Source organism: Peromyscus maniculatus, chromosome 11 (genome assembly GCF_049852395.1).
Source record: "Peromyscus maniculatus bairdii isolate BWxNUB_F1_BW_parent chromosome 11, HU_Pman_BW_mat_3.1, whole genome shotgun sequence".
NCBI lineage: Eukaryota > Metazoa > Chordata > Mammalia > Rodentia > Cricetidae > Peromyscus > Peromyscus maniculatus.
This window is the reverse complement of record NC_134862.1, coordinates 72,615,589-72,639,439: the sequence shown is the minus strand read 5'-3', so window position 1 is coordinate 72,639,439 and position 23,851 is coordinate 72,615,589.

Here is a 23,851-nt window from a genome sequence, read left to right as displayed (position 1 = left end):
AAAGGTTTTAACTTTAACATAGTAAAACTATATACAACAAAAGCAGTTATCAAATAATTAATTTACATTAGTAAATCCATTTACCTTCAGCAAATTCAGAGAAAGCACTCCACTATCCATCCATCTTAGAGACTCCAAAGTTTTATACATAATTTTCTTTCTATACTAACTAAGGAAATCTGCAACTATACTTATCTAGTCTTCAACTCCATCAAAGACCCAGAAGGATGTAATATTATCTAACAACAGAGACATCTGGCTGCCTGGACAGTCACCCAAAGTTCCTCTGCAATGTTGGGGCACGCATCTTAAGCCTCCAGGCCCATAGTATCTGGCAAACTTTTTAGTGAAGTGGGAAATTTGAAGAATTGTCCTGCCTTGCATTGGCAAAGTTCAGCAGTCACTTTCCTGTGTGCCCTGCAGAATATCTGGCAGACTCTTCTGTGAAGCAGAAATTTTGAAGGACTGTCTTGCCTTGTTTTGGCAAGTTCAACAGTCTTTTTCCTGTGTGTCCTGCATGTCCAATCTGCACAGCACATTGTCAGCAGTCAAAGGCAAGAAGTTTCTTTGCCCAGTGGCTAATCTTGCCACAATGAAAGCAAGCTCCATAAGGAGTTTCTTCAATGCCCATCATCATCTCTGAAGTAACTTGGTGCTGTCAGGAGCAGATGTGTCTCATTGTCATGAAAAACCATAGGTTAACAAAATATTTTAAATGCCATATTCTGTGGGTCTTTGAAGTGTTTGAAGATCATCTATTTAAAATATATCCATTTAACATAGAAAACACACTTAACATATCTACAAATTTGATTGTTATAAATGACTAACTACTGATCTATGTTTCTTGATTGTCCTATATAGTTTATAATAGCTTTTAAAAACTAGAACTTTACCTTACATTTTTAAATACTATCTTTTAAAAACTAGAACTTTACCTTATATTTTAAACAAGAGTAGAAACATATATAAATATGTGGTAACAAAAACAACCTTAAATTTGCATCAATATACAAAAACCCTTTAAACAAGAGTAGAAACATATAAACAGTGTAACAAAAATAACTTTAAATTTGTATCAATATACTATATTCCCCTAAACAATAATAAACATCCATAACCCACCAAATAAGCAAGAGCCTCCCACACCCTCTTGGGAATGTGGACGTCATGTTCTCCAAACTGCTTTCTGTTATCTATGTATGAAGTATCTTTAGGGTCCCAGAGAGAAAATTTTGAGATAATAACCAAGTCCTGGGAAGACCAGCAGTAACCTTTGTTGATAAATATCACCTGCCAAGTTTTAGGAGGTCTCCCCTGATCAAACCTGATCCATATTAACCCTGAAGGAATCCACAGCCTCTCATCTCCTGTAGAAAGCAAACTGCAAAGCATTTTTGATTTCCATCTGACAAATATATTTTTGACTTATTTTTTAAAGTTAAGATAGCCCTAAAGTATCTAGGTTGGTTCAACTTTTCAGCCCATGTCACCCAGCAGCTGTTGTTTGCTTAACAACATTCAAAAAATTCAAAATTAACACAATACTATACAAGATCTAGACTCCCTGTGTATTTCCCATCTTATGTGGCTTTTTTTCTTTTATATTACTTTTACTCTTTAAATACTTTTATGATTACTTTTAAACTATTCATTTCTTTCTATGACTATACTCCTTTTTTTTTTTCTAAAGCCCATGTGCATTGTTAAACACACTGTAACCTGTTTAGAGGTTTCTCTGTCTGAACCTCTTTTATTGCATATATTCAGCCTTTTTTGACTGTATGAGCAAACCTTTCAACTGCCAACCTACACCTGGATTCTCTGCATGTGGCTCTCAGCTAGCTTTGCCGGTTTCTTGGGTTGTGAAAACCAAGCATGAAAATCACTGCTGGTGGGAGGTTTGTCTGACTAGGAACTGCTTTCAACCTTCCCAGAGCTCTAGAATGTCAATGTTTGCAATGTGGCAGGCATTTTTACTTAGTTTTTTGTTCCTACTTAATGTACTAGCTGCTTAAGAACTCACTGACCAGCAGAAATTCTCTGGCTGAAACTCTTAAAGGAGTGGTATCCCTCTCCCCCACCTTTTTTTTTCTTTTCAGCTTTCTCAGGCCTTGGGACTATTCAAGCCCCACACTGGGTGCCAAAATGTTGTTGGTTGTTTTTGCTCTTTTGGGGGAACCCATTACCCAGCTCCCAAATAAACATACAGAGGCTTATTCTTAATTATAAATGCTTGACCTTAGCTTGGCTTGTTCTTTGACAGTTTTCCTTAACTATAAATTATCCTGTCTAACTTTTGCCTCTGGGCTTTTTCTGTTCTTTGACTTCTGTAAATCTTACTCTTACTCCATTGTTTGCTGTGTAGCTGGGTGGCTGGCCCCTGATGTCCTCCTCCTTCTCCGGCTCCTTCTTTTCCTTGACTTATCCTTCTGTTTATTCTCTCTGACTGCCAGCCCTGCCTACCCTTTCTCCTGCCTTGCTATTGGCCATTCAGCTCTTTATTAGACCATCAGGTGTTTTAGACAGGAACAGGAACACAGCTTCACAGAGTTAAACAAATGCAACATAAACAAAAGTAACATACCTTAAAATAATATTCTACAACACTTGTGTGGTAAGAAAGACAGTGAGGTGGCAGTAATGTTCCTTTCCACACAGAATCCTGCTCTATCCACCCACTTAGAGTTTGGGTTCATCACTTAAAATGGCATAATCTCTGTTTCAGGTTAGACTGAAGAATTAGGACATAAGAGGCTGTGATCATCTTGATTTGCTAAAGGCACCCACTGCTCCCTGTGAGAGTTCCCTTGTCCACCCCTGTGATGACTATTCTTGGTTGTCAACTTGTCTATGTCTAGAATTAACTACAGTTCAGAAATGGAGGGCACACTTGTGATCCAGACCTTGAAGCAAGAAGACAACATGCCTTTGATCCAATTCTTGAGGCTGGATGACACATGCTTTTAATCCAGACCTTGAGGCTGGAAGGCTCACCTTTTATCTTGGCCACCTTCTTGTTGCACGACTGCCAATGAAGTTAAACCTTAATTCAGAGGGTGGAGTCCACATTCAGTTGGCTAGAATGAATCATAGAGTTTTCTGACTGACCCAGAGGAAGATAGGGAGACTCAGAGAGGAATAAGGAGGAGCTTGGAAAGATTTGCAGGCCTTTTCAATCTGAGAAGGTGGAGAGGAGGGCAGCTCATCCTCTTCTCCATTTCTCTGCTGATCTTTCAGGTTAATACCCTAATATCTGACCCCAAACTTTACTTATTAATAAGACAATAAAGAAGCTGCTATACCTTCTGCTGGAAGAACAATGGAACAAGGAAGGGGTGTGTTTACTCTTCCCCAGCTTGTCCTTGCCTTGCCAACACATCCATTTTTTCTACTGGCATTGGACTCTACTTCTTCAGGATTCCAGCATATACAGAAGACCAGCTGAGACACTCAGACTCATGAGACTGAGCAACTATGAGATTCTTGGACTTTTTATTCACAGGTAGCCATTGTTGGATTGCAGCCTATAAGTCATTCCAATAAATTCCTATCTATCTATCTATCTATCTATCTATCTATCTATCTATCTATCTATCTATCTATTATCTATCTATCTATCTATCTATCTATCTATCTATCTATCTATCTATCTATCTATGTGTGTACAAATTCCCGTGTGTGTGTGTGTGTGTGTGTGTATATATATATACGTATATATACATATATATATATATATATATATATATATATGAGAGAGAGAGATTCCATCTTTAGGTTCTGTGACTCTAGAGAACCTTGACTACCCCCTCTTTACTCAGTCAATAGCCCCATCATATTCCCAAGCACCCATGCTGGAATCTCTAGCTCCTTTTTTTCTGCTCTGTCTTCCTGGTCATTCTGTATGTTTTTGTCTTCCTTCCCTCCTTTCTTTTTGGGGGATATTTCCCTTTGTCTCTTCATACCATTTTCAACTATTCAAATCCTCTATCAATCTCTCTTCCTTATGCCCATATCCTACATTGCTTCTAGACAGATGCTTATGAGCCAGGAATAATACTTGTCACTATGTTCAACATTTAACTTGTGCTTGCTGGGTGCTGCTCCCAGGTGAAGAGTTTCCCCCTTTTCGGTCGCTTTTCTAACATCACATCCTTGCTTTGAAGCTTTTGGTGATTCCTTTTATCATCAGTGTCATGGTCTGGCCTACTCCTTACCCCAAGTTATCTCAGGCCTTCTGCCCTTTCACTTGAGAGCTACGTCAAAATGGGCTGCTCACAACTCCTCCCACCCTCTCTACTGCTTATGTGTTCAGACCTGCTGCCTTCCCTTTATCTTTAAAGTTGTGCTTGAAACTTCTTAAATCTTATTAAGTATGTCATTGTTTTAGGTAAGTTTGTTTCCACCCAACTCCTCCTTCCCCTATCTTTAGAGATGTATACCATGGGAAAATACTAAGATAAGCATCCTGCTTGTTACCATGAGCTAGTGATGTCATTTTACTGTCATTAATTCTTGATGGCCCTGGCAGAATACAGACTTTATAATTTCACTACCCTATGATGTCAAAAGGAAGACCAGAATAATCTTTCAAAATTCAAGTCTCAGCTTTTACTAACAAGCACCAGTATTTAACTTGTCAATCTATGAACTTTGTAGAGATGGCAGTAGAGAGCCCATGGTGGCACATTTTGCAGCCAGACTCTCTAGAGAGCAGAGCTCTGACTCCTTGGTTTCATCCTATCTAGAACATATTCTGGCATATTTTCAGTACTCAACATATTCTTGAAAACTTTTATGCATGCAAAGAGATAATTTTGCGGCAGTACTCAACATTTGACTGTGTACATTTAATTTTTCTCCATGGTGTACTCTTCGTTTTCTGAGTAAAGAAGCAGCTCAGCACTCTGTATCTAGACCCTTAGTGACATCTGTGGGAGAGATTGAAAACTGCCTGCCCAGAGAGTGACCAGCCAATGTTGATTTGGCTTACGGACCTCTCCACAGATGGAACTCATACCCCACACTGCTTGGGTGATCAGGAACCAGAGACTAGCTAGCATAGCTATCTAGGGTAAAACCAAATACTACTGGTCTGAAAACAAGTATCTATAAAATGACTCCTAATGATATTCTTCTGTTTCGTAGATTGGTGGCTTATTCAGCCATCATCAGAGAGGCTTTATCCTGCAGCAGATGGGAACAAATACAGAGACCCACAGCCAGGCATTCTGCAAAGAGAGAGACCTTGGAACATGTAGCCCTAAATGGGATGTATCCATCAATTCCCTCCCCCTCAGAGCTCAGGGAACTCCTTGGAAGAGGAGGCAGAAAAAGTGTAAGATCCAGAGGGAATGGAGGACACCAGAACAGGAACCTCTAAATCAAAATAAGCCGAGCTCATATGAACTCACAAGACTGAGACAGCAAGTACATGGCCTACAGGGGCCTACACTAGGTCCTCTCTTCATACACTGTAGTTTTCAGTTTAGTATTTCTCTGGGACTCCTGAGTGTGTGAATGAGTGGGTCTCTGATTCTTGTGCCTTCTCTTGGGGGCTCTTTTCCTTCTGTTGGTTCACCTTGTCTAACTTCCGTATGATGGTTTTTGTTTTATCTTAATTATGTTCCATTGTGTCATATGTTGTTGTTATCTCTTAGAAGCTATTCTTTTCTCATGAGAGACAGAAAGGGAGTGGATCCAGATGGGAGAGGAGGTAGGGAGGAACAGGGAGAGGTGGAGGGAGGGAAAACTATAGTCAGGATACATTGTATGAAAAAAGAAAATATTTTTAATAAAAGGGAAAAAAAGGAAACTGCCTGCCCAATACTTACTTTTCATCTCAACTAATAGGAATGGAACTGTGTCCAGCTAAACCACTATACTCTGAGCCTCCTTGTAAATAGATGCAGACACTTAGATCAGTTTTTATGTCCAGAGAGCTCTAGAAAATTCTTTGAAATATTTCTAGGAGTCCTCAGGAGGGTGTCAGAACACTGATGATCACTTTTTCCCACCACAACTTCCCTGAAGCCTGAAACTAAGACTAGAGAACTGTCGCTCTGTCTATTTCATTAGGAGGCATTTTAAAACAGATCACTGGCAACTTACAGTGGGCCAAGGTACCAGGCATGGGGGAGGGGTGCTAGCCCAAGACAGTGCATCCTAGAAAAACACCAAGCACAGTTCAGTTCATTGCTCTGTGAACCAGTTTCAGGAAAGAAATTGCTCATTACATCAAATCTTCTACAAGACAGATCAGCTCACTAGAATTTCAATGATCATGGCCAGATTGGAATGTTGCAGGTCCAGAGGCAAAGTATAATTTATTTTAGGCAATCTTTAGCCCCCTTAATAGCCATTTCTTGCCTACCTCTGTGTCTGACCTAACATTAATCTTGTGACTGTCCACTGAAAGTTTTTGGAATGTATCAACTTGATAGAGCAATAGCTTCCACTGACGTCATCTGAGGCCTGTCACGGGGATTGCCTGCTTTGCTGTATCCCACCCACTGATGTATTTGAAAAGTGCAATTTGTAAGGTTTTTCATTCTGTTGCAAAAAAAAAAAACAAACAAACAAACAAAACAAAACAAAACAAAAAAAAAAAAAAAAAAAAAAACTTCACGCATTGTCACCATGTTGGAACATGGAAATCCTTAATCTGTGTCCCTGAGCCATGATCACTCATATTTGCCTCTAGAATAAATTATCACATGCGCTCCTAAAGACGAGAATTGTAGGTTTTGCATTGATAGTTTGGTACCTGTAATAGAAGACTGATAGCTCACCATCAAAGAACTCACATCTCTCCAGATTTTCCAGAAAAATCCATTGTTTTTCATTCAATTTTCATGTCCTCCTCCTTACTTCCATCTCCAGGCCCGCAGTGATGTGTGTGTTTGTGAGACTCAAATAACTTTAGAAAATGGAGCGCCAAGGAAGTCTGAAAAATGCCATTGACTTTCCACTTTTTCCGGTCTCTAAAGCACAATATGATGAATAAGAGGGGTGCTGGACTGGGTGCTGAGTGGACCAGGATGGTGTATTTGCTTTCTATCAATACAGATTTACCTGTGATTCTTTTCCTCAGAGCTGTCATCCCCCCGCCCCCAGAATTAACAGGGACATGTAGCAGTGGGAATACACAGTGAAGTTTCTTTTATGCACATAATGCTTGGGGAAAAAAGTTACAAAGCTTGATTAATAGAGGCCAAAGAATCAGTTTTGAGTTGCTGGAGACTACATCACTCAAGGAAAATTGAGTTACTTAGTTCATGATTCTGGAGGCTGAGGAGTCTAAGGCATGGCACTAATGTCTACTGAGGGCCTTCTTTGTGCACCAGCACATGGCAGAAGTCATCATAGGGTGTGACACAACTATGTCAGCTTGATTCTCTTTTCCTCTTCTATTTCTCCTGCCTCAGCCTCCAGGAGCTAAATTACAGGTATGGCCAACTGCAACTGACACAAATAAGTACGTTTCCACAGTTTCACCCATATGTTACTGAGGGCTCAAGCAGGGCTCTTGTGAATGCTAGGCAAGTGCTTTATGACTGAATTGTATCTTCAGTTCTTTCTTCTTACAAACTCATTAATTCCGTCACAGGGTTCCCATCTGCACAAACACATCTGAGCTTAATTGTTCCTCAAAGGCCATGCCTTCAAATGTCTTTGACACAGGTACTTGGAAATTAAGTATCCTACAATGTGCTTGAGAGGGACACTTCCATGAAGGTTACTGTTGTAACAATATGATAGGATATGGGACTAAGAGACACACTTCTGAGTCCTGAGGAAAAGGTAGGGCTATTTTTGCCTGCCTGTCTTCTTTCCCTGGTGGTGCAGACATCTAACTCTGTTGGTGCCTTTGCCATCTTTTACGAACATTGGAACCCAACTGCTTCAGCCTTCTAGCCTGGACCAAAGGCTCAAAGCTCTCCAGGGATCTTCCAGGCCTTCATCAACAGATCGGGACTACTAAGACATCCAGCCACATGGATTGAGCTGCTGCTGGGTTCTCACCTTCTTCAATGTGCGGTCAGCCATAGGGTTGGACAACCTAACCCATATTGGTCAAGACAACTTAATGAATCCTTGTATTATATACGTATCCTATGAGTTATCTTCCCCTAGAGATCCCTCACTAATACAACTTCATGGCAAGAACTGTCATTAGAATTTAGTGGGTCTATAACTCTGGATAACTGGAGTTGCTTCCCAACCAGCCTCTTGGTGCCTCCCTATTCCATGGACACCTGATCTCAACATTTGTCTTTTACATTTAATAATCTTCCTATGTAGTCTTTTTCTAGACATTTTTTAGTGGTGTCTCTAGACTACCCATTCCCTAATTGGAACCCTTCCCTAACATCTTCCTTCCTCTATCCTTTCTCCACAGCACTGTTATTTACAAAATGTCATAGTTTTACATATTTGTATTACTTATAGACTACCAAATCTCACCCCCTGTGAGGTAGGCTCAGTTAAGGTACAGGTGTTTGTCTCCATTCTTCATCAGTGTCACCATGGAAACCAAAGAAGCAGCTCATAAATATTTGCAGAATGGATAGGTAAATGAATGAAATAGCTAAAGACAAGTCATGTTCAAGAAGAAATAACTTTTTCCCATAGAAAAATCAAATGTAAGCAAACTTTCTAAGGCATCAGAGAGGGGGATTTTCTAACAGGCTCGTTCTCTCAGGTTCCTTCCGGGCAGCAGTGTGGAGGTGCTTTGTGGGGGTCAGTCTCTCTAGAAGTGCTTTGGGGCTGACTGAGTTCTGTCAGGAGAGAAAGGCTGGCCTGGGAGTCAAAAAGGCGGGTTCAGCCTTGAGTCTATTCTTTCCACTTCCTTGGTCCTTGATTTTATTGATGGGAAACAGACTGCCGGTAGTTCTGAAATTTTTCCATGGTGAACTGGCATTGCAAGAACGATTTGTTGATTGGGGATTTGCAGTCTGTGGGTGTAACTCCAAGGGCTCAGGAGCTACATTTCAACTCTTAATTTCCTCTAGGAAGGCTCATGGTTGGAGATGCATGTTCACTACACCCCAGAACAGGGATGGATATGCTGAGCCATGACCTCTCTCTAGCTCATGTTAACACTGAGTGCGTGAGAATATCTGTGGTCACTTTGTGAGGACATCATGTTCTCTATGGGATAGCAAGCTTTCCATCCAGCCTTCATTCCCACCCTGGACACACAAGCTATCCTTGTACATTTCACACAAGCGTCTTGAAGGAATCCAGGAATATTTTTTCTTTATCCAGCCTGATTTTATTTTGGCAAGAGTTCTAAAGGCTGAAGTCTTGAGAGATTTGAGTTTTGTTAAATTATAGACATAATTTAAGTGAGGTTAAATAGCCCAGGCAACAATTGGAGTGCCTTCCTCATCATTCCCACCCCTGAGACTCTAGTTCATCTTGCAAGGTCAGACTCTAGGGCTACCTTCTCAGTGAAGCTTTCCCAAGGCATTAGATTGAAAGTGATTTTGTGTCTCCCTGAGGCTCTGTGGCCACAGAGCAAACCAGGCAGATCTCTCCAGTGGGTAAACTTGAGCAAGTTCACTAGCTCCTATAACCAGATGTCTCTCAAATTTAAATACTGGCAATTCATCATAGACTTAAAATCTGCCAAGACGGTGTATTTAAATATTCTTACCACATAAAAGTATGTCAGGTAATGGATATGTTGATAAACTTGATTTAATCTTTCCACGGTAGACATCAATATAAAAATATTATGGGGACTGTTATCAATATTTACAATTTCACCTATTTTTGAAGATTTGATTTTTTATTTTTAATTATGTGAATATGGGTGGCAGTGGCAGGGGTTTGTGTGGGTGAATACAGTGCCTATGGAAGCCAGAGGAGGATGCTAGATCCTCTGGAGGTAGAGTTGCTGACAGTTAGGAGCTACTCATCTTGGGTGCTGGAAACAGAAATGTAGCCTTAAGTTTTCTCAGGTCCCGCCAGGCCTGTGGTCCCTCAGCCACTTATAAAATAATCATTCAGAAGCTTAATATTATTTACAAACTATATGACCTATGGCAGGCTTTCTGCTAGCGAGCCCTTTCATCCTAAATCAACCCATTTCCATCAATCTATGTTTTGCCATGTGGTCGTGGCGTTACCGGTCTGCTGGCATCTTGCTTCTCTTTGGGCAGCGTCTGGCATCTCCCCTCACTATCCTTACCCGCCTGCCTCGAAGCTCAATGCAGCTTTATTTATCAACCAATCAGAGCAACACATATTCACAGCATATAGAACGACATCCCACAGCACAGAAAAGATCCACTGTAAGAGCAGCAAGTCCTGAGCACTGATCCACCACTCCAGCATCATCATTAAACTTTTTAAAGAAACAGTGAGACTAATAGAAGCTAACATTTGCTGTGTGCTTATTTTCTTAGCAACCCTGAAAGATGAGACTGAATTTAAAATCATATGATAATTTCTCACTAAGTGGTAAAGTTTTGAGAACACATGCATCGTGGCATACAGTAGGCACTCAGTAAGTTCCTTATTCACCATACTCATCCAAACAGCTTGTTTGTGTCATTCTCACAACATGTTCTACGTGATGCCTTTGTGTGTGTAAATGTTCACATATGTGGGAGACAGTCTCATCAGGTACTGTTGAGAAAGAGAGACTGCGTGTCACACTGGTCAGGTCCTTCCTGTCTTCACCTCTTGGACAATGAAATTACAACAGAGCTCTACTATGCCTGTATTTTTATTATTTTATTTTTTACATAGGTCCTGGGGATCAAAATTAAGTCCTTGTGCTTACAAGGCATGTATTTTACCAACTGAGTATCTTTCCAGCTGCTATATGTTGCCTTTTGTTGTGATTTATGGTATAAGATAGCCCCAGTGAGATAATACAGAGTTTGTCTTGTCTGGAGTGAGTCACATCTGGGGCCCTGCCCTCGAGTGTGTCATTTAATCTTTGAGCATTTCCTTCACTGGAAAAAAGAAGTAATAATGCTATTGTGAGGATTCATTAAACTGATAAATGAACATAATCCCAAATAATAGCTGGTTTATGGTAGTTATGATGAAAATTTACCAGACTGTTAGAGTTTGTATCACTTTTAGCTCAAAATTTCCTTGTCCATTTGGAATCCTACTCTTGTGTGTTATAAAACTGTTTTTTAAAGTGATTTAAAGGGCTGTCTGCATTAGTGTTATGAAAACTTAACACAAGGATTGTTCCTAGGCAACTTGATCATTCCTGAGCTCCAGAAACAACCATGGACGTTGGAGTTTGAGGTCAATGAGAAGCAGCAGGTATCTGTTAATGAAATAAATAAACAGAAAGAAAATCAGAGTGGTGGAAAAAAATAGCACCAATAAGTGCAGCTTCAAAGAACTCTAAACTTACTCTTCAGCCTAAGACTCTCACTGCCCATTTATTTAGCTTTTTCTTGCCTATTTAGCCCTTTAGTTTATAGACAACAGGAAAATGATTTCTTGGACTTCAACACTGTTTCGTTAAAAATTCCTACCTTTTAAATCTTTGAGTATAGTAGTTAAAAATTACATGGTTAAATGACTCTGGCTTTCTTCAAGCTCTGAAGATTCCTGGAAATATTGGATCCCAGCTGGAAACGTAAGGGTCAAATCTGACTCTGAGCATCGCTTTAAGCCATCTTGAAATAGGTTACACTCATGAAGGCAACTAGGAAACAAATATTGCTAAAGCTGATTTTTTTTTTAAAAAAAAACATGTCAAGAGAATTTAAATTGAGATACAAATCTCTTTGTTCTTAGCATTTTAGCCATGAGCTGTGACAGAGGTCTTGAGTCACAGGAACTGTATGAATTGCACACATATATTTATATTTTGCATTTATTCATGCCATTTTGTTTCATTTTAGGGGTTATTTTTAAAGTGTCCTTAAATAAAATATTATTTTTCTATAAATGTGTCATAACAGTCCATCAGTAGAACACTATCCCTTTAAAAATAAAAGGGAAGGAAGGCATAATAGTGGTGTGGTCAGCACAGTAATAAATTGAATTCACCTGGTGGAGTTTGTGCTCCAGGTCTGAGGAATGTAAAAGAACACATTTCTGGTGAATGCGAAGGGAAGTCCACAGAAAGAGAGAATTCTTCTGCAACATAAAAGGAGGGGTTACAGTCCAAAAGCCTGACACCAGCAGAAATGGCATGTCAGGGTGAAGAGTCACACTCCCCGGGTAATTTCCATACCAAATGTGCAACATTTTACAAGCCACAGCAAAGACTGTCAAGTTCAACCAGCCAAGCCCAGGCCAGTTTAATATCTCCAACAGAAAAAGGAGATGACCACAGCCTAGAATCGAACACTTTTTAAAAAATAAGAACCACAAATTTGCATTTCTGGTTAAGTAGTAAGGAAAAGCAAAAACAAACTATCCACTGTCCTGGATAGATTCTTCCAGAAGGTAACACTACAATGTGTTAAGAAGATCAAGAAAGTTCTATCTGGGTCTCAGAATCTAAACTGTAATGTGTGATTTTGGAGTTTTAGGCTTTAATTTCTTCACCTTTAAAATGAAAACAAGGATCCCACCTGTTTCCAAGAGTGCAGGTCGCATGTCACAGTGACTTCAGAATTCCTCCTCATTGCCTCCTAAAACCTCCTCAGAGCCAGTTACGTCCCACTCCATGCTTCAGTTTGGACACGAAAACTGCTACTTTTCTCGGGATAAGTAACCCATGTCCATGACAGTGATAATAATAACAACAATAAGAAGAAAAATATGAGAAATTTGTTTTGTGGCTCTGGCAGAGAAATTAAAGCAAAAGTGGAAACTGAGGAATGTAGAAGTAATGCCAATGAAGCAGTGGGGAGTATTTGATATCTACTTGCTGGATATATCTTAAAGGAAACGGGGCTTTGAGGCATGCCTCATGTCATCATGAAGCTTCTATGCCAGCAATAAATTACAGCGCTGTTATGTATTTTGACACTAGAGCCAAAGGCAACACCAGATTTATCTGAGTTCTTGTTCTAGGCGTTGTGGTTCTGCATTAACTCCTTTTTCTCCAAGGAGTACATACAATACACTGGGTATGGAATTTTATGTTTACACAGATTATATTGTGACAATAAGGGACAAGGTAATATTAACTTCTATTTGCTGCTGGGTGGAGGGGGACCCAGAAAGTTAACCCTGTCTCATGAAGTCACACAACTGAACCAGAAGCTCTCGGAAGGCTTCCCTTCTCCCTTGACCCTGGTAAACTCACTGCCATCCACAGAGGCTTGATGGCACAGTAGCTCTGCTTCCTCATTTCCTTCCCAAGAGTGATAATTCATACATTTTAAACTAGATCCATGCTCCTTTCTGGCTCTGTCTCCATGGGCCTGGCCTAGGGTGTTTTTTTCTTTGAGACTTCTAAGTAAATGTGTTGCAGGTGTGAGTGTCAAGCTGTGCAGTTCACTAGGCAGCGCCTTCAGGAGGCCCCGGGGAGCCGCACCTTTGGAATTCTATTACAAGCAGGTGAACCAAGCTGTGATCAAATAGGAGATCTGAGGGAAAGGGGCCTCCACTCCAGGAAGCAGCCTCCAATCCCCAAACAAGATGCTTCTCAGGGGTAGGAGGAAACCTGAGCAGCAGAGCAAAGGCTGCTCAGAGGCAAACCCCCTGTCCGTGGGGCTGTTTTATATATTAAGAATGGGTGTTGGAACTTGAGTTAATGAACAATCAGGAGGAAGCACTGATGTAGAGGAATTATCTAGAAAGTTTCTTAACACCAGTTTTAAGGCCCACTAAGGTTAAATCAACGAACAAGCAGAAAAAGTCGGTAAGGAAGTGACAGTCCTATAGTGACAGATTGTGTGGAACTGGAAGGGAAAAAAAGCTTCCCGATTCCAGCTTTCGTCAAGTTACCTTTACATAGAAATTGCAGAACCTCTTGAAAATAGCCTGCTTTAGGGAACTTGTCAAAAACACAGCGAAGATTTCTGTTAGAGAATGTCCTTCACTCTGTTATGCGTACTAGTAAAATAACAGAGACAAATAACATTCAACAATATGAACATTTCAAATAATTCATATATAGCAATACAATAAAATATTATAACCCATTAAATAGAAAATGTTTAAAGAATATTAATGTCCTAAAATGTTTGCAGTTTTGTATTTTATAAAAACAAAGAGAGAGAAGAAAAGAAAAGAAAAAAGCAAGACATAAAACATGTATACCATATGGATATAAAGCTATTCGTACAATTTTGATTATGTATAGAAAAACTTCAGAAGTTGACATACTGTAAAGGAAATAATACCCCATCTTTAGGTGATATGGGTATGAGATATTTCTATATTCTTCTTGATTTACATATTTTAAATACTGTACAAAATAATCGGTATCCTTTTGGTCATCCAAGGGAATATTTGTAAAAAAATGATGTAACAAACCTACATAGAAAGATGCCCAAACATGGTTGAAAGCCATTTTCCCCATCTCACTAAAGCCTAAATATACATACTTAGCATGGGTAGGGCAATTCTAAATTATCCTTATGCAGCATCACCCCCGTGACTACCTTGATTCAAACATACAAGAATTCACCAAGACCACACCATTCAGCTGGCCTCAGGAATGCACATGTCTGAACCATTTCCCTTCAGCCATGTGGGGAACATCATTCCCATATATTCAGAGTTGTACCTCGTCCAAGGCCTGTCACTTCCAGTGAGTTAAAGAGAGAGAGAGAGAGAGAGAGAGAGAGAGAGAGAGAGAGAGAGAGAGAGAGAGAGAGAGAGAGAAAGGAGGAGGAGGAGCTACGTGATGGCACGCAGATCCACCCCATGCCCTTACTGTTCATCAGCTTTCTTAAGGCACAAACCTTCTGACAGTGTTTACTTTTTCCAGTCAAAAATTTATCCAAAATTTGATAGGTATAGAATGCGTCTGTTTTGTCTGGCCTGAAAGAGGTGCTTTTCTTACTCACATGCATGGTAGGGAAGGGGCACTATCAAACTTGCTTCATGACATTTTTATTCTATGGATTGAATTATCTTTATTGTTTTCTTGGTTTTTAAATGTTCCCTTGTTAAAACCTGACCATTTGCATTAGTGACCATTTGCGTATGCTACAAGCAGGTGTGTGGGTTGCCACAACATTTTTGGAAAGATATTTTAATCATAAAAGTTAAGCTGAACTCTCAACTCTAGTTGGATGGAGGGAAAATTCATTGGACAAATTTAAGGTGAAAAGGTTGTTTTTACTTCTCTTAGGCACAGTTCACTGACCTAGACAACTTTTAGAACCAAAGACCCAGGGAAGATCTGGAACATGAGGTAAGTGGAGATGGAGCCTGGACACTAGACTTGACACTGGGGCTCGGCATCTAAACTCCACAAGAACAGAACAGTTACAGATTACTATAGGACAAGATGGATTCCCTCTCCACATTACTCTTCACCCAACACTTTCCTTGTTGCCAAGAAGAGGATTATAAATCACTCACTAGTCATCCTTCATATGTTTCCCAGATTGTAGTTCGTTTTCTTGAATTTCAGCTCACTGTGCTTTGCTGGACTCCATGGCATTGAAACTGTGCTCATCTTCACGAATCTACAACTCGTATTTCTCTACTTCTGTGATAGTATCCAATGCCAAATCTACGGTTCTTCCGTTCTTTTTCAGAGTTCTCTGGATCTTGTTTAAGCAGGATGCTATCCTTGGTCATCCTCTGTTATTCTGTGTATAGTTTAGGTGACTCTTTCACAAAGTCCACTCACTTTCCCTGGTTCTGCTAATTCCACAAGCCACAAAATGTAGCTCATAGAGTGGCTCTAAGACAAGATTGTTCCAAAGTCTGTTGGAATCACGTATGTATGTTGTTCTGACAGGTAGAGGAAGACTTTGCTTCTCTTAGTGCATTCTCAAAGGGAAGTGAATGTGGCTGAGTATACACAAAATATTAACTTTTTTCTTCTGGGAATTGTAATTGTTCTCTTCCAATTTTTACTTCAATCTTAGGCAACAAGAACAAAGAAGAAGAAAATTAGTTTTAGATGTGGAGAAAAGAATGCTGGGCAAAAGAAGTAACATTTTAAAAAACTCTTGGGTTTTAAGTGGAGACACTAAGAGAGGCAGGAACACAGAGTTTTTTTTTTCATAATATTGGTGATAATTGTCACTGGACATATTTTAAGACATGATTATCCCTAGTATATTGAAAAGATGCTTGTGGTTTGGTGTGTCTGTAGAATTTACAGACTGAAAAATGAAGTTGAGAAGTTACAAATGGACAAGATTTTTGTAAAAGAAACAGCATTTGAAATTTAAATAGAAGGCATGGAAATTATTTTGAAAGAAAAAAAAGAATTATTAGGGGAAGCAGAAATATTCCTAACCAAGAAGAATAAGGTATCCCATGTGTTTGAAAACAAACAGCATTCAAGGGAGCATCATGGATGCCTTCCAACATGTAGTTGGAAATATTAGAAGTAGAATGTAGGGACTGACTATGATGGGTGAAAGCAAGAAAATGAGTAAACAATTGTTTATTGGGCCACAGCCCAGCATAGGGATCAGGAAGGAGAAGACAAATTCCAGTTTTGCCCAGAGGTTGATATGGTCTCAGACTCACCTCATTCAGTAAAGCATTCATTTGAGGAAAGGTTCTGGCCAGGACCCAGTCTTTTTTTGGCCTCCATAACCAGCAAGGTGCTCTACAAACATCTCTCTTACCCTCATGTCCTTAACTTTCTGGGCATTCCTGCCCTCCTTGAGAGAAAGGAATGTTTTAATTTCCCTCCACAACTTCTGGTAAGCTTACATATAGAAATAAATGCTGCAGTTGGAGGGGGTTGAACTGAATGCCTTCTGGTTTTTTGACCCAGAAGCAGATGCAAAGGCAAGGATTAAGATGCAGGTTAGAGATAATGGGCAAGTGTGGAAAATGGGATGGAAATAGGAGAGTAAGAAAGGGAAAAAGGACATATAATAAATGATGACACTCTAATATAACCACCACTGGGATGAAATATTATGGGGTCTCTGAATATAGTTATTCAGAGATATTACTGTATATAATACCAAACCACAGAATCACCTGCCCAAATAATCAAAATACAGGAAGATTTATACACTTCCAATCAGTCATTGGTTATGAATCATGGAAGACATGTGTACAGTAGAAAGAGTTAATTTTCTGCTACTTTCACTAATAGAGTTCCATCTAAGTGTTGGATGATCAGTCCACTGAAAGTCATGCAAAAACCAAGAGTTGAAGCTGAATATCTTGAATAACATGATCACAGCTCAAGGAATATGGGCGGGTCATTCACTAAAAACACCTGCTAAAAACACCACTATCTCCTATGTAAGTTTTATGAAATACTATATTTCTCCACTCCTTTTGAAGTATATGAATGCATAGATCAATGTGTCTCAACCTTCAGAGTGCACGAGAAGCTTGTTATTTGAAAATCTCATTAACCAAGTACATTCTGGAATCTCATTCAACAGTATTCTGACCCACAGTTCAGGGATGGAATGCAGGAGTTGACAACGTTTAAGTGTCCCAGATGATTCTGACACACATGGCCTATGGTTAAGAAAATGAGAAGTAATGTATGGATTCTCACAGTATGATATGAAAAAAAAAACCACATGTATGAGGATGTTTTAGAGAGATTTCTGTTACTGTAATAAAATATCTCAAGTAATCAAAGATGATAAACTTATAGGCAAGGTTCATTTTAGCTTGTGGTTTATGAGACTTTAGTCTATGTATGTTGGCCCCATTGTTCTTGGGATAGTAGTAAGTCAGTAGTCTGTTAGGACCATTTGGGAAAGAAGGATGCTTGATTAAAAATGATGCTTGAACAAAAATGATTGGGAAGCAGGAGGTAGAGAGTGAAAGAAAATTGTGTGTGTGTGTGTGTGTGTGTGTGTGTGAGAGAGAGAGAGAGAGAGAGAGAGAGAGAGAGAGAGAGAGAGAGAGAGAGAGAGAGAGAGAGACTGAGTTTCTAATAGCATTTCTAGGGTAATCCCCAATGACCATTTGGTCATTCTTTTAAGTAGGCCCTTTCTCCCAATAGTACTAGGGGCTTGTGACTATACCTTTAACATTTGGATCTTTAGGAGACATTTCAAATCTGAGCTATAATGCAAAACTATGTAAAATAGTTAAAAAGGGTGAAATATAAATGGTATGTCTTGATGTCCTTGTATATGAACACAGGCTCTACTAGTGAGTTGTGTGATCTCTGTATCTCTTTACCCATAAAAAAATGGGGCTACAACTACCCTTGTTGATGGTTTTCTATGACAATTAAGCAAGACAATGCCTGCAGCCTTCCATATCAGTTTGTTTATGGTAAATGTCCCCCTTTTATCAGAAGATTAAAATACATTAGCAAACAGCACCAAGGGCAGTTTATAATTAACACCATTTGAGAACTTGTGCAGGCATAAAACAAAGCTTCACATTACCATAGATCTAAACTTAGCACCAAGTCTTTCAGTGTACTTACAAGTTGAGGGGTTTTATTTCCACCCACACACAGTACATTGGTTGATTATTCTGGGGCCACAGAACAAGTGTCCCCATCTCTAGGGGCAGATTGGATTGAGCTGCCTTCAGATCTGCCTCTAAAAGCTGGACTCTAGATTTTCACCCTTAGACAATGAGTTTGTGTACTGATATACCATTTGACTTATTGACTCTTTGTGTCTCTAGAAATGATGTTTTCAAAAACACATTTCAGGGCAAGCAAGAAGGTGCCAAGAAAAAAAAAACTATTTAGGACAGATTATGCCTATGCATCCTATGTATTGTTGTTATCTCTTCATGCCCTAACTGAAAATCAGAATGAAATTCGGATTATAATAGTGTTATCATAATACAGGCCTTGGAAGATGAAAATTGGCACACAAAACAGTGTGTTTTACACTAAGCAGATGTGTAAGTGGCCATTGAATTTGATACTATCATTTAGATCACACAGTTACCTTTATGCTTCTCTGGATAGTTTACCCCATGACTCATATTTCTCTTAATGACCTAATTTTGTCTAAGTTAGCCACTTTTCTCCTATTTGCCCTAATTTAAGATTGAGTTCTTCAGGGTCCTTGGAACATAAAGAAAAATGTATTAAAGAAGGAAGCTTTGTTGACTTACTTGTCTAAGTAAAGACATACTTATGATAATTGTAAATATTTTAAAAGGACAAAAATGTCATTATATGGATCTCATTTAGTCCTGATAGGGGTCCTTTGTCAAAGCACAATGCCACCCACAAACATGGAGCAAAAGGTACCTTGTTCTTTAAACACTTGTATCTGAGACACACAGTCCAGCATCTTAATATCCTCCAAACAAACAAACAAACAAACAAACACATCTAGATTTAGAGCAATAACATAAGCCATGTATAGCTCATTTTATGTATGCAAAATTATGGAATTGGATTAAATTATCAGTAAAACTCTCTTTTGTCCCATTATATTACCAACAAGATACCCAGCAAAAGCTGTATTTCCCAGTAAATTTCTGTATTATTACCTTAGGTGCTTTTTTTGCCATTGTGATAAAATATCATCGCAAAACAACTGAAGGGAAAAAGATTTATTTGGCTCACAATTCCAAGTTCCAATCTATTACCGCAGAAATTCAAGGCATCAAGAACTTGAAGCAACAAGCCATGCCACATCCGAAGTGAAGAGCAGAGAACAATGAATTAACAAGTGCCTTCTGGTATTTACACTGCTTTCTCCGCTCTCATACAACCCAGCTGACCTTGCCCAGAGAATAGTGCCATCTGTCATGGGGGAGGGTCCCTCCTACCCCAGTTAACTATTGATCAAGATAATCCCCCCACAGACATGCCCACAGGCCAACTTAATCTAGGCAATCCCTCATTTGAGAGTCATGATTTCAGATGTGTGGAGTGGGTAGTTAAAGCTAACCATCGTAGTTACTTTCCTCGTGACTATAACAAAATATCTAATAAAGCAACCTATCAGAAGAAGGATTTAGTTTAGTTCATGTTTTCCATCTGTCATAAAAAGGAAGACCTGAACAAGTTCATGGCAGCTAGAGCACGTGGCAAGGATTCTCATATCTTGATGGATGAGGAATCAGAGATAATTTGTTAAAACTAAAGGTGGATCTAAACTTCAAAGCCTGCTGACATTTAGCTGGCCACAAATCAGTTCTAGAATTTCCTTAAATGACTTGGGGATCAAGCACTCAAGATCATGTGTCTGTGGTAGACATTTAACATTCAAACCATAATAGCAATTTTCCTAGTGAAAGAAAAACAGGATGAGCACCAATAAATACAGCAATAAACATTAAATTAGTGAATATTAAACCATTTCTAGTCAGAGAAATAGAATATTGGGTTCCTACATGCTTCTGAGCATGTTTTCATTAACTGATCAATACACACAATTTCATGTTTGTATTTCATGTTTGCTTTGTTTTAAAACACATTACTTAATTGAACTACTAAGTTACTTGATTCATTAAAATTGAACTCATGATCAGCAGCATAGTCATAGATGAAGGAATGGTGCTTATCTATCAGGGGGAATTTCTCTTCCTGAGATGCATCATAGATTTCTTGTGCTCAGAAACCATTGACAATATGTCAGCATGTGGCTGGAAGCAGTTTAAAGAGCAAAACCCTCATTAGAAGCAGAGAATTGCAGGCATCGTATTTAATCATCTCTGAGAAAGACACATGGAACAGAACGCTACCTTAGCCTATTACAGATATGGGTGTGGGGATTACAAACAAGCCGTAGCAAATCAGAAAGCACAGAACCACTATGGATGAGGACCGGCTGTACTTTTAAAATACAAATATTTTGTAACATCACAGTCTGTAAACTGAACACTTGCTTTAAACCTCCCCTTTTTAGCAATTCAGTCACCATCTAAGTTCTGCTATGTGTTCTGCAAAATCACTTCCACCTGCCAAAGAGGGTGAATGTGGTTGGCCTGAGTATCCCCACACAATGTGACAGCAGAGCTACAATGACTTGTGAGTGTGAAACTAATCACGTGTTTGGTTCACTGTCCTGTTCCTACTCAGCTAACCACAGTACGGTGTTTCCCCTTCACACCCGGCTAGCTGTGCCCTGCACTTCAGCGCTGCTGTAGAAGTCCATAAGTCATCTGGGACATGCCTTCTGAAGTTGAGTCAAGCGGCATAGTGAGAATCTCTATTTTGGGCTCCCTAAGAATGTCACTTGAGGATTATCTGGCTATTTTTCCACCATATTTTCTATTTCAGAGATGATATTGTTGACATTCATCTCCAACCTGTGTCTACAAGCAACATTCCCAACTCCACTTCTTAGAGCATTTTAACCTCTTCTTCTGCCATATACATGTACCTAAGAACTACAATGAAGGTAAGAGTCAGTTTGTCTTCATATTTTTTAATTTTAAAAATTATCATATAATTGAAAAACCTGAATGCTGTGTGTTCACTGTGGTTGAAAATAGCAAGGTGAACTAATAAAAAGCAGGCAGCTAGAGGCAAGGAGTCCATGCAGGCTTCATCAGCATTTAGATGTGAGCTTGTAGCCTCTACTGCAACATAACTACATTAAATAATTACATAATTTCTTAAAAGCCTATGTTTTATCACCAAAATGGCTACTTGGCTGTAGTTTGCATAGGTTACAATAGGGAAATGTACCAAAATGTTTTCCACATTTAAAAGTATATTGCTACATTGAGCTCTTCCTCCTCTCTGATTAATTGCTCCAATCTCATCTTGTTAATGTCCTAACTCAGTCTTGGAGAGATATGAACATTCTTGATAACATTAGCTCCTTTTACAAATAAGAATTCTAAATCCTAAAAAATGCACTTAATGATGCTCTCAAAGACTCAAGGCATGTGAAGAGCTGTTTCCAAAAGCCCTGAGGCATAACTCTCCATTCATGCATTTCCTTCCTTCTGTGGAACCTTTAAATATCTACGTGAACATTAGTGGTGTTGATCTTCATTCAGTCCAGACATATTAATAGTTCTTTTGCCTAGGTAGGAAGACTATGTGGATTTTGGGTGTTCATTCTGAAAATTATAGTGAAGATAAAAAGTTTCTTTAGTAAGAAAGATGACCTTGGGAGAGTGGGGTTAGAGGCACTCTCATGTAGATGACATTTTTATTAAAACTTGTGGTTTCAGAGAACATTTTTATTCAGGAAGCATTGATCATGTATCTGAAAGTCATCTCCAGGATTCACAACCAGAGAAATAAGGACAGAGATCACCACAGCTCTCAAACACTCACATTCCCAAGGTCCCCCAAAAGGCTTTTCTGTGGGTGTTCAGTTCACAGTATCTCTGAGAGAGATTGGCTGCTTCCAGAAATCTGTCAACTCAGACTTTGGAAGAAGCAGAAAGATCCTTGAAAAACACAGAGGGATCAAAGGTACTTATTAAAGCTGTTTCCAAAGAGCTCTGGAGTTAATAAGAAGCAAGCAAGATGGGATAAAGAAGAATCCAGAGATGGATTCTGGCATGGAAAACTTGTGGCCAAGACTGGAAGAAAATACCTATGGGAACAGAGCTTCACCAGAAGCAGGGTGTTAAGCAGTGTACAAACAAATTGCTCTGCCCTTGAACTTGGAGGCATGTGCAGAAGTAAGCAATTAGTTAGAATGCATCATTCCTAAGAAATTTGATCCAAGAAAAATAATGAAATACAGCAATATATATATATGTATATATATACATACATATATATGAAAACATTCTATCATTTTTCTTAGCATTTCTCTTAACAAAGGGCTCCTTTTCTTTCCCTCAAAGACTTCCAAATAGAATGTTATATACTAACCAGCACTCTGGTTTAAAAACTATTCTAGAAAAATTACAGGTTTTCTTCTCTATCACCAAGCAACCATCCATCCATCCAACCAACCAACCAACCAACCAACCAACCAACCAACCAACCAACCAACTGATTTACTTCAATCTAGAATGAGATATAATTTAAGTAGGTGCTATTATGTAGAGCCCTTGTCCATGCCAAGAGAAGTCATTCATTTCATTAACTTCTAATCTTTGAATAGATCAGAAATACACAATGTCTCTGTCCACCCAATGGTAAGGCATCAAAATAATGATAGGGTTATTTTGTTTTCCATATAACTATATGGGACTCGTTTCTCAGTAAAACTTAAAAATAGATAAAGAAGATATTCATCCCCAAGGGATCAATCAAACAATTATATGCAGTCTTCCTTTGAAAGTTGCAGTGCATAGTTGATGAAATGTAGTAAGTTATAATACTAGAGATGAAAAAACTGAAGATAGAGGCATAAAACTTGACATTCATGGAGTATGTAGGAAGAGCCTTCACGCGCAGCATGTAAGACTTCAAACTGATGAGACAATTTTTATCGAAAAACAATAATTTCTTCAAGGTGCAGGTATGAGAAATGCATTACAGACCAGAATTCCAATAACCTGGGAAATAATTGTAAGAATTCACCAGTGTGGTTGCAACAACTCAAAACTTCTCCATAGCAAAAGAAACAATAGTGTGAATAAACAATCTACAGAACACACAGAAACTGAAACAACCAAACACTCAAAGAGCAAATATCATGATCATAAATGGTCACACTAACTCAGCATTTTCCAAGTGAAATACAAATACTCAGTAAACACGTGGGGGAAATGTTCAGTATGTTTGGCCATCAGGGAAATTCAAATCAAAACTACACTGAGATTTCATCTCACCTTATTCAGAATGACATAATCAGGAAAATAAAGAGCAACACTGTTGACAAGGATTCAGGAGGAAATGGATCCTTATTCACTGTTGATAAAAATATAAAATTAGCCTGGCTGCTGTGGAAAT